Source organism: Pygocentrus nattereri, chromosome 27 (genome assembly GCF_015220715.1).
Source record: "Pygocentrus nattereri isolate fPygNat1 chromosome 27, fPygNat1.pri, whole genome shotgun sequence".
NCBI classification, from domain to species: domain Eukaryota; kingdom Metazoa; phylum Chordata; class Actinopteri; order Characiformes; family Serrasalmidae; genus Pygocentrus; species Pygocentrus nattereri.
Window position 1 is genome coordinate 17,417,501 of NC_051237.1, and position 12,096 is coordinate 17,429,596.

Consider the following 12,096-nt stretch of genomic DNA (forward strand, 5'->3'; position numbering starts at 1 on the left):
TTTTTTAAAATTTTACATCCATTCTTTACAAAAACTTGATCCTGAGGCATTTATTGACCTTGTTGTTTGTGAGCCAGGAGAGGCATTTGTGAGCTGATAGTGAAACCTTCCTTGCTTTCTGTTCCTCCGTGCTGTAAGTGGCTCCCTTCCCCCCACGCTCGCTGGAGTATGACCACACAGCGCTGTCCCCTCCCTACAGCTCAGCTCAGCAGCCTGGCCCATTAATTCAGCACCACGGAGAGCTGCTACTGCTGCTGCAGGTAGCCCACACTTACTGTATCCTGCACTGGCCTGAAGGAATGTGTGTGTACATACTTGTTTTTGTACATTTTCAGGGCAAAAATGCACTGACCATAAAAGAAAACCAGAGGGAAAAATGGGTTGCGTACAGTGTGAGGACCAACAAAATGATTCTGACTTTGTAAAACTGTTTTTTTACACGTTGTATTAAAACTGATGTTTAATGTTAGGGTTTGCTTAAGGGTTAGACATTCTTATTATACAGTAGGTAGGTACGTTTATTTCTTTAAAACATATGGAACTCTATGTCCAGACACTGTATAAAAACAAGTGTGTGTGTTTCAGGTGCATGAAGCAATGATAGCTGGGTGTTATTACTTTGTCTGAGAGCATCTGTGTTCTCCCCTATTCCACTGATGTTTGAGAAATAGAGATAAAAGAGAGATAAAAGAGAGAAAGGAAGATAAAGAGAGGGATAAATAGAGAGAGAGAGAGAGAGACAGATAGAGGGAGACACAGAGAGAGAGAGAGAGAGAGAGAGAGAGAGAGAGAGAGAGAGAGAGAGAGAGAGAGGAGGAAGAGAAACAGAGGTAAGAGAGCGATAGAGAGAGAAACGAGAGAAGGGAAGATAAAGAGTGAACGATACATCCAGAGAGACACAGATAGAGGGAGACAGAGAGAGAGAGAGAATAGAAAGAGGAGGAGAAAGAGAAAGTGACAGAAAGCAAAAAGAGAGAAACAGAATAGAGAATGAGACAGAGAGAGAATAGACAGGAGAGAAAGGGAGATAGAGAAAAAAGAAATGATGAAAAAAAGGATGACATATATATATATATATATATATATATATATATATATATATATATATATATATATATAAAGAAAGAGAGAAAGAGAGAGAGACAGACTGAGGGAGATAGAAAGAGAAAGAGAATAGAAAGAAGAAAGAGTAAGGATAGAGATAAAGACTGGGAGACAGAATAGAGAAAGAGACACTGAGAGCTGGACAGAGAAAGACAGAGTCAGAGACAGAAAAAGAAGTGCGAGAGAGGCCTTCCACATTTCGGGATATTTTCATGTATGCTGCTCTCCCTCCCCGCAGGCTAGAGTCTGGGCAAGAGAGCACATTAATGAAGATAAATGAATCTCTCTTCCTCCGTCTTCACCTCCCCTCTCCTCCAAACACAGCACAGCGCCTCAACCTAATGTAAAAGACCTCAGCCTCACCCTCAGAACAGAAGCAGCTTGGAATGAATCCCATTACCTACGTGCAGGGCGCTGCATTCTGATGTTACGACGGGAGGCTGATTTTCATCGCCGACTTATTGAGATTCATGCAACGTCTGTTTCTCTGTAATAGAATGTATCAGAGACTGTGATTTTGAAGGATGGCCGGTGTAGTCAACCAGGAAGGGACTGCGTCGGAGATGTAATGGATTCTTATTGCAGCTATCACGTTAGGGAAATTACCGCATTGCGGCTATAAGAACAAGCATATACATATAGCCGTGGTCTTTTGACACTAGTTTAGTTTATAGAAATGCTGCTAAACGTAGGCAAACCTGCCTCTTGTATCTGTGCGCCCAGCATATCCTGCTTAGAGAAGCATGTCAGGTGCGCATTAACCCCACAAAAGCTTAATGGAACTGGCTGGCTGCATGCAGATAGCACACATCACATCCTGCCCTTTCTTTCTCCAGAGCTTTCCTCCAGCCTCTGTTCTCCTCTACGAAGGAAAAGCTTTCAGTTCCTCGACCAGCAGCACTATTGTTCTGCTGCCCCTCCCCCTCCCCACCACACAGGCAGGAGAGCAAACCCCCCCATCCCTGCTGCATCACGAAAGAACAAAAGCAAGAGTGTCAGACACCACCCTCCAGATCCCTTTCACACCCCAGCCCCCACCTCTCTTACTCCCCTCCAGATGGGGCTGCCTTTTTCTTTTTTTTCCTTTTTTTATTTCAGGGTCCCTTTGAACCCCCAAGAGTCCTCCAAAATGGATGTGGCCCCCTCCTTCCCCACTCCTCAGCTGCCCGTCATCCACCTGCTCTCTCGCCACGCGCCCATGTCCACCCTTCGTCCCTCCCTCCCTCGCCCCATTCCACCCCCCGCCCCTTGCCTCGCAGTCCGGCCAAGCTCAAATCGTTAACTGCTTGCTTGCTGCGGCCTAGCCTAAGTATGCGACTTTCAGTGCTGACAAAAGCCCTTTCTTATGAGCATGACAGTATGTGATGCAAACCTTATCGTACTCGCATAAATTTGAAAACAGCTTGCCATTAGACACTTAGGGAAATAACTCAATTAAAGAGGTGGCAGTGAAGGAGATAAGTAAATGGCACAATGGCACTTGTGGACACGACTCTTAGTGACAACATAAGACCTCACAAACCCAGACAAAAACCCAGAAAAAATCCTTAGTACCGATATCTATGTTAAGTGTCAAAGAAATGAGGAAAACAGACACACGAATAAACACACAAGGCCAGTCAATAAGATTCCTAAGAGTGCTTCTGGATGGGAAACCAAGAAAGTCCTTTAGATGGTAGGACTGGATAAAGCCCTAGGACACAACTTTCAACATCAACGTCAAATGTCTCCCCTTTTCTGCATAACTCAAAATCCTAAACAAAACATTTACCACAAGTACAGATTGTTGCCATCATAACAAAACCTTGCAACTGCAAAAACCGTGCTAAAGTCAGAGATTCGTTTTCAGGAGATATTTCCGATTGATAATCTGGCTAAGCAAGGGGAATGCTTACGGAAAATAAGAGAAAGTCTGAGGTGTTAAAAAAAAGCCCTGCAGACTTCTTTAAAAGCTGAAAGCAAGTCTCACAAAAACAAAGGCCGCTATAACAAAAGAAAAGCATAGACGCACTAAATACTGCAAACCTGTATTATATTTGCTTGTTGAGGCTCTTGTGTAATTTTTGTTAAATAAATGCAAAAAACAGGTAACTTGTAAATAAATGATGGGAGGCTTCTTTTTTTTCATATTGCTGTGTATCTCTGAAATGGTAACTTTACAAAAGAAGGACATTTTTATTGCAAGTTATTACAAGTCATTTTGAACTATTTCTATTGGTCTATGAGTCATGAAGTGTTTACACAATGTAAAGGGTGAATGGTGATTTCAAATGGGTAAAGAAATAAAACGGTAAAATAGATGTTTTGATATGAAAGTAATAACACCTAAAGTGTCATAGAAGAAATAAAGCCCAATTAAAGCAACGGCCAGTAAATAAGATGGGAGGACAGCACTTCCTGAAAGAGTGCTTATGAATAAATCACAGAGAAAGTACTTGAGATAGTACGCCTGCACATATACATCCAATCAACATGTGTTCTGAAGCAAGCACACTTCTTTTATAAATCATGGCCAATTTTAGCCATGCATCATCTGGGCCAACGCAACAGCAAACCACTCCACTTAAGGGCTGCAGTGATGTCTGCTGAAGCACGAGGAGGAGGAGGCCGAGGCAGATGCTCATTTGATGGCGCTGCTCTGAGAGTATCAACACATCTCCTGCTCTTCTGCTTGGGACAGCAGTGGTTGCGGACCCCCACCCCCTCCTGACCAACCCCGCGCCTCTAGGGAGCATGGGGAAGAGGAGCAGGACCCGGCCAGGCATCTGTCACTGGGCAGCTGCTGGTCACTTAATGGAATTTGCACTGTCCTTGATGAGCCAGAGGCAGGGCTAACTGACCGCTGAATGTGTTAAAATCTGGTTAATCAATGCGCAAGCCGAAATCCACACTGCCACTTTATCCTCTCCAGTTACAGTTACACTGTAGGAGCTTTTGTGAGTGATAGAGGATATGGGTTCAGTATTACTGTACGTAAAGCCTGCATAAGCACAAAGAACAAATGGATATTAGACCTTAGAACCACAGTTATCATCACTGATTACAGAAGCAGATCATTTTGTACATGCTTTCCACCTGTAGTTCATTGAAACAAGCAGACTTTTGCAGAAAAGCATAACATCCTTTATAGTTTTAACCATGTTTGTCATTGTTTAAGAAACAAACGTCAACAAAGTCAGAAGTGCAGTCTTCCGTTAAACCTGTAATTATGTAATTCACTATGAATGACATTTTAATAGGCTATCAAAAGAAAACCAATAATTCTAGACTTCTAAGGGTTAAATCAAGTAAAGGTGTGATCCTCTACAGTGAACAACAGCCCAGAAAGGGGAAGGTGAAAAACGGAAATGATAAAGCTGGAAAACGTGCCGTTTGCCGCAGCGATTATGCAGGCCATTTAAAGCCAACGCTAACGTGCTGAATTATGAATCAAGGTCAGTTTATTCAAGTTGACACTGGGTGACTAGCTTTTTGTGTTTTCTACAATAGCCAGCACTCTGTATTCTGAGGACTTGGACTTCCATCTTATTCAAGAGGAATTCCACTTTCACTTTGCTTAATATCTACATTATGTATGGTACTTCCTGCCTGGTATTTAATCTCCACTTAAAATGCAGTAATTTAATCGCATACAGTGCTCAAAAGCAGTCCTCTGAGTATAATTTATGTCTTGATTCTCATCGTTTTTCAAGCTAATGTTATCAGTTATTTAAAATCCATCAAAAAAGTAATGACAACCAGAAATAACAATCAAAATAATCCTGGTGATTAATTGGACACTTACTGTAAGGCAAATGAAAGTTTTCAAACATTAGTGGATCTTTCCTTTATGTAGGTTTCTATTTAGTATTTAATTTAGGTTAGTATTTTGTTTATAGATGTTGTTTGTCTTCTAAGCATGGGGTGCACAGGTTTGCACCTCTGAGGCTCAACCAAGCTTGCTGGAGTTTCTCTTTGGGATGGCCAGACTGGCAGGTTTTGAACACCTTCTGTCTCTTTCGACCACCTCAGGACATTTTTTACACTTGTTTGTGACTCTTGATGATCAACAATTTCTCACAGATATTTTACCCAAAACAGGTAAACTGAACTCTGGACTCTCTTTAGGAATGCTAGAGAAATGCAGAGTGGGGGGGGTTCGAGTTTTCTATTGGTTAGTTTCACCAAAAGTACTGATAATACAGTCACACTGTCACTGTCCAAACAAAAACATGTATTTTTCCTCGATTCTTATTTTTCTATATTATTTATATGCAGCAGCTGCCCTTCAAAAATTAGAATGACTGGACCAGTAGAGGAGCTCTGTAACTGCTTGGAATAAAATGTCTTTATATTAACTTACAGTAAAAGTCATTAAAAGGATGTTTTTGCCCTCTCATGTAAAACTGCCGTTTTGGAGATTTGTTCTGGGAAATGAAACACTTCTAAAAACAAGAGACGATAGAGAGGGTCCCAAATACTTTTAAACAATGAACTCTCAAAAATGATGTGTTAATTACCATCATGCTTATTGAGTTATTACTAATTTAACACGACTTGTTTCAGGCCACAAAACAGCTTATCTGTATACATAAAGCATTTTGTAAACTAAACTGTGCTCATAAACGTCCAGCGAAACCTTTTTAAAGAACTCAGAACTGGAAAAAAATGGAATAAAAATAAAGAAAGTGCTGCGTTTTATTCTCACACCTGCTTTTTGTGTTCTTAAAATGAAAAAGAATGGCTGCACGTGCGATTCTGTATTTCACCTCCTCTGCTTTCTTTTCTTCCTTTGACCAACAGGAAGTCATCAACCCCCTGCTCACTATCCCTGGAGCTTCAAGCACCCCGAATCAATGGGCAGAAAGAGAAGAGGGCCCCGGTCCTCCCTCTGCATCTGTCAAGGAACAGGAGAGGGAGGGCCTCACCCGTCGGAGCCTGAAAAAAAAAGAAAGAAGGGAACAATATCACTCCATCTGTCATGAGCTGCCTCGTCTCTGCTCAGATGAAATATGGCTCCCGATTAAATCAAACCACGCGTTCCTCCCATTTGCCTGCTATTTCCTCTGCCTGTAGCCCATAAAACTCTCCAAAGTGCTGCACCATTTTGGCCACTGCACTCATCGCTGCTTTATTGTGAGATGTTTTAAATATGTGAGCACACGAGTTGCTGTCCCAGCCTGGACACAGTACTGTGCACAAGTCAGAGGATTCTTCTGCACCGGCAAGAAAACACATGTTCACCAGAAAATTACACAGAAGCTTAAATAACTCAATAAAATTTCAAATCTTACGCACTTAGAGACCCCCCCATTCTCTTTAACACAGATTCCATTCTTTGGTGGAGACTTGCTTCAAGTTTTTAAAAAAATCTGCATGGATATTTTCCCACAACTCGAAAGTACAGTCTTAATTACATTTTCTGCTTCTCAGAATCCAAGTAACCAGAAACACATTCCACGATGCTGAGGTCTGGACTGCAGGCTGGTCAGTTCATTGTTCTAAGAACACCAGCAATCTTCCCTTAATTTGCAATTTTCTTCTTTTTCACTATTTCCTTTTCACAGTAACTGCTTCTTGACAGCTACATATCCTTTCAGACTAACAGCACTTTGTTCTGTAAGTGGAAGGACTGACAGGGCACTTCTGAAATTTTTCATATCTGAAGCAAGAGTGGAGCTTGATTATCTCCTATTTCTCAAAGATATAAGCTTTAAATACTGTTTATCTGATGGTGACAGTTTTGGTGGACTACTAGGTCTTGCATGGTTGTTTTCTCTATAACTTATTAATCATTTTTCAAGCTCTTGTTTTGGAAATTCCTGTTTTTTTTTATTTGACTTTTACACAAGTAGACAGTCTATATCACATTTCTTCAGAAATATCTACTGAAAATGTATTTTTATCTAGTTTTTACTCACTGGCTATTTTGACTGGAAATTACATAAATGATGGTCTCTTCTCTGAACAGTGCTTTATATTGCAGTAGAAAAAGGCCTATTTAGACTAGCTGTGTTTTTGTGAATTCAGTGAAAAGCAATCAAGCCCAGGAACAAAGCATGTTGCTATATAACGCCAGGATGCATTTTTTTCATTTCAATCGTTTAAATTGCCCATATGTAGGTACACATTTTAATTCTTCTCTCATACACTGAAATATGTGTGTATTGAATTTACTTGGTTTAGCTGTGTACATTTCACCATGAACGATTTATATTCCATCAACACAGTTTCCCCTTATTCTTGGTTATAAGCGTTTTAATGCAAAGTTTCATGTTGAAATGATGTACACATTTGGAACAGTGACCAAATTCGGTGTAACTTCAAAACTTACACTGTATGTTCAGAGTATTACTAAAAAAAAATATGGAAAGTAGCTACTTAATAATTCTTGATTAAGTCTTGAATAAGCCTGATTTCCAGTTTCAACAGAGCAAAACATGCCTATCATATAACCAGCTTTCTCCAAACCTCATGGTTTCTTCCATAAGAGGGGAATTTACTGTGCGGCACCAAGCTGAGCTCCCCTCCCCCCTCGGGCTTTGAGTCTGCTCTCAGAGAGAGAGAGAGAGAGAGAGAGAGAGAGACAGAGAGAGAGAGAGAGAGAGAGAGAGAGAGAGAGAGAGAGAGAGACAGGTAGAGCTGCAATCTCAGTCATTCATATTTAATTCGGCAAGAGTTTCCGGCCAGACTAATGTGCTATTGATTGCAAGTCTCCTATTACTGCGGCGGGGGAGGAAAGCGAGGGAGAGGGAAAGAAAGCTAGGGAAAAGGATGAGCGAGTAGCACAGAGTGCAGAAGTGGGGAGAGATGGAGAAAGGGAGGGAGGAAGAAAGGGAGGAGAAAGATGAGGTGGAATGGGACGTGAGATAAAAAAAAAAAGACATGGGTGGGGGTAGAACACACGGCAGCATCTACGAGTCCTGAATCTCAAGCTCATTTTTTTTAACAAACAGCGAAAGAGGAGGCGTGTACGTATATGATGTACTCTCCCTCTTCCTTCCTCTCGCTCTCTCTCTCTCTCCAGCCTCTCCCTCACTCCCTGGTGCTTTCTCACCCGTATTTTTAGCCCCAAATGCTTCTCAAGAAGCAAATTCCATTAACAGCGAAGGGGCGTTAGTAGGGCATGTGCTGAATACAAAAAAAGTGTGCAAGCACATTTAAGTGTAATTAAGGATAAGAACGCAGCCATGGCAGAAGGGCTTCGTTCCCAAGTCTCGGCAGAGAGCACATTTAGACGTGTTCGTTCGTGTGCTGGGGGTATTGGGCGGGGGCTGAAGGGTTGTGCAAATGGAAGAGAGAGAGAGAAGGAGAGAGGAGGAAGGAAACATAAGAGGAAAAGAAAGAGGGCATCCCAGTGCTTTGTGTATTTAAGGTTTTCTCCCTAGATACCAAATACAGACAGCTATGGATGAAAGATTAATAACCACGTCTCTATATTTAACAAGGTTGGGTGTAAATCATGTTCTCAACAAGGCGTGGCGGTCACACACCCACCCACCATCTCCCTCACTTCGACAAACTGTAAAGTGCAAGTCTATTCTGACCCATGTGTTGCTAATATACAGTTTACAGTACAAAGCTGTGGGCTTTCATTAGGCTTCGCACCCAGTTCTACCCACACACACACACACACACACACACACATACATTTGCGCATGCACACACATGCCACCTCAGGCAAACAAACCATGCAATAAGTTTGTGCTAACATATGGACTTAGCGATGTTAATACAGAGTGCAGCTCCCATCTGTATGTTTTCATTCCATTTCACATTCAGCTCTACACTCACACATACTCACTCACATGCAGATACCCGGGCATGGAAAGCCAACCAGAATCAATAAGTAAAAAGATGACAAGAGGCGTCTACTTCAGCTCTTTCCTCCCACCCGCCTGTCTGCTCTAATAATAGCCCAAAGACAACATGGAGAGGCAGAGGAGAAGAAAAAAAAAACAACAACAAAAAAAAAAAACAGACAGAGTGAGCTCAAGAGAGAAATGCCAAATAATACATGCAGGGCTGAATTAGGGCAATATACAGTACTGTGCAAAAATCAGAAGCCACCTCCATTTATGTCACTGCCAGTCAAAACAGCCATGAAGTTCTTGGTTTTTTGGCATCAAGACATAAGCAGAAAACAAATTAACGGAAAATTACAGAAAAACCCTAACAACTGCATATAATATCGATTTTTCAGTGTTTAGTGTGCCCACTTATTGTCTTATCACAGCTTCCCACCATTTCAGTAGCCTTGCTTTCAGTTTCTCAAAAATATCTGTAGGTTTTTTCCCACACCTTCAAAGTTCGGTCTTAGATGTTGATTGTATTTTCTGCTTCTTACATTTCAAGTAATCACAAACACGCTCAATGATGTTGAGGCCTGGGCTCTGAAGTGTTCGGAGAACACGTGCAGCTTTGTTGTTTGAGCTGCAAATATTATTCCCTTTGTCTCATTCTCTCAGAAATCTTCTTGATAGCTTCACACCCTGTCAGACTGTTAGCGTTGAGTTCTCACAGTAGAAGGATAGACAGAAACACCTTCCAGGTCTGAAGCAAGAGGGGAACTCTTCTCCTCTCTTTCAAAAATGAAAGTTTTAAGTACAGTTTCTTTGATGGTACCATTTGTCCAACTGGCTGTCTACCAGGTCTATCAGGCACAGCTGTTAGGAGTTTAGGAGTTTTGGAAAATCACATTTTTACCTAAATGACAACAGCCCAGTGAAAAACACCAGTACTGTATCAGAGCCAAAAAGCTGCAGGACCCTCTTTAGGTCTGTCTTGAAGCACCTGTGGCCTGGAAGTGGCCCTAAAACGGCAAAACTACTAGCTGTCAGCATTACAGCGCAGAACACCCACCCAAATCACCATTTATGTCATCAGACTTGCCAACGCTGCGACAGTCAGATCACCCACAGAAATGCACTCATGCAAATACAGCATGAATGCTAACATAAGAAATGCTAAGCGGGCACTATTTCCATTATCGCAGCAGCGTCAAAATCATGTTTCAATCAAACAAAACAATAAAAGCACCGGATCACTATATGTGGTATGAGATTGTCTATCATTGAGCACCAAAACGACAAGCGTCGCTTATCACACACATGCTAATGCAAGTACTTGACCAAGGCCAATCAAAATGAGTAGTTACTATTTTGGTGAATTAATAGATTTAGGGAGTCCTGGTTTGATGCTTGACGCTAGGCAATGCAACAGCCGATCACATCACAAAACCCCATTGCACAATAGGATATGCTAATATGTTGCATGTTAGTGCCCACAAACAGCAGTGTGTGTAATCCAATGTTAGGGGCTCTGATTAAGGACTGTCACAACAGATGTCAACATGACACGAGGCACAATTATTGTTTCAGTTCAACCAAGAAAAGCAGCCAGTCCCATGGTAGTCTTTCAGGTCATGGGTGCATCCACATGTAGCTCAGATATTGTCATAGCGCGATAATCTGTTTTTTTTCCACGGGATGATATGCTCTCTTTACAAACTGTTCCAGCTACTCATTACCATCTTGCACACAACAACCACATGTTCATACAGAATGGAAAAGATAAAAAAAAGCGCAGACACAAAATCAACGACGGCTGAAAGAGCCATTAGAGAGCCTTAGTGTCTCTTATGCCTTAATGTCCGGGAGAACAAAAGCACCAGGGCTGTTAATCTCCTCTTCTGGAGGGCCTCCTGAACATTAAAAATAATCACCCGAAATTACGGCGAGAGCTTCAAGCAACTGCCATGCTTGAACCTCTGAATCGGCGTGGTGAATAGGTGCTTCAGATGCCCTCTTACCTCCAGGCTGGCTTCAGCTGCCCTCACTGCCTGCCAGCACCCTTAATGAGCCTCCGCAATTAAGCTTGTTTATTCACGCAAAGTGTGAACGGGGTAGAAAGAGAGAGAGGGAGAGAGAGAGAGAGAGAGAGAGAGAGGGACAGACTGAGAGAGAGAGAGAAAGTGTGTGAACCTAGCTCTTTGTGCTGCAAGTGGCCTTTTTATACTTGCCTCACAAAACCCTCTGCAACACCCGCGGCAAATGGCTAAATCTTTCTCTTACGTTCATTCGCTCTCTCATTTTCTTATTGCTCTCAAACGGCATGTACGAAAACACCCGGCCGGGTGTGTATCAGCCCATTATGGGCTGAAGAGAGCTTGGGCGTGATGGTTTGATGGTGAGAGGGTGTGGCGGTGGTGATGGTGGCGGCGGCAATGGGGGTTCGGCGTTAAGACACCCTGACAGCATGAGCCCTCGCCATCTCCAGCCTCTTATTAACACTTAACGAGAGCTTTCCTCATGCAATATTCATCGCCGCTAATATCATCCAAGCTCTGAGCTGAGCTGGCTACTTATGTAAGGCAATTATGTAAAAAAAAAAAAAAAAAAAAAAAAAAATCAGACAGGGCCCACATTCAGACATGGACTGGGGCAGGGCTGCAGGACAAGGACTGAGAGAGGGGGAGAGAGACAGAGAGAGAAAGAAAGAGAGAGTGAGAGAGTAATACTGCCTACAATGATGCATACAATCAGCATTCGTACGGCAATGGTGCACTTCAGAACACCCTTAGCAGACATCATGGAAAATGAGCACTAATAGTAATTATCTTTATAATAATAATAATGGAGATGCATTGATGATTAATATCAAATAAATTTTTTTATCCAATCTTTATTAGCCTTTCGGTTTTTAACCCCAAGCTTACACTGTGTGGGCTACATAAACACATGAAACACACTAGCACATTTCCAGCACTCTCCATTAGCCAAATACAAATATAAACATAAACAGCTTCACTGTTCTTTAACGGGCAAAAATGACATTTTGAATTCGTATAAGAACAGTCAGCTTCCTACTTAACCTCTTAAATGACCTGAACCATTGGCAGTTCCAGATTTTATAATACACTTGGATAACACTTTATTGAAGGCTTACACGACATCTACACAAGCCTTTTATGTAATAACTGACATGCACCTACATTAACATTTATAAAGGCTT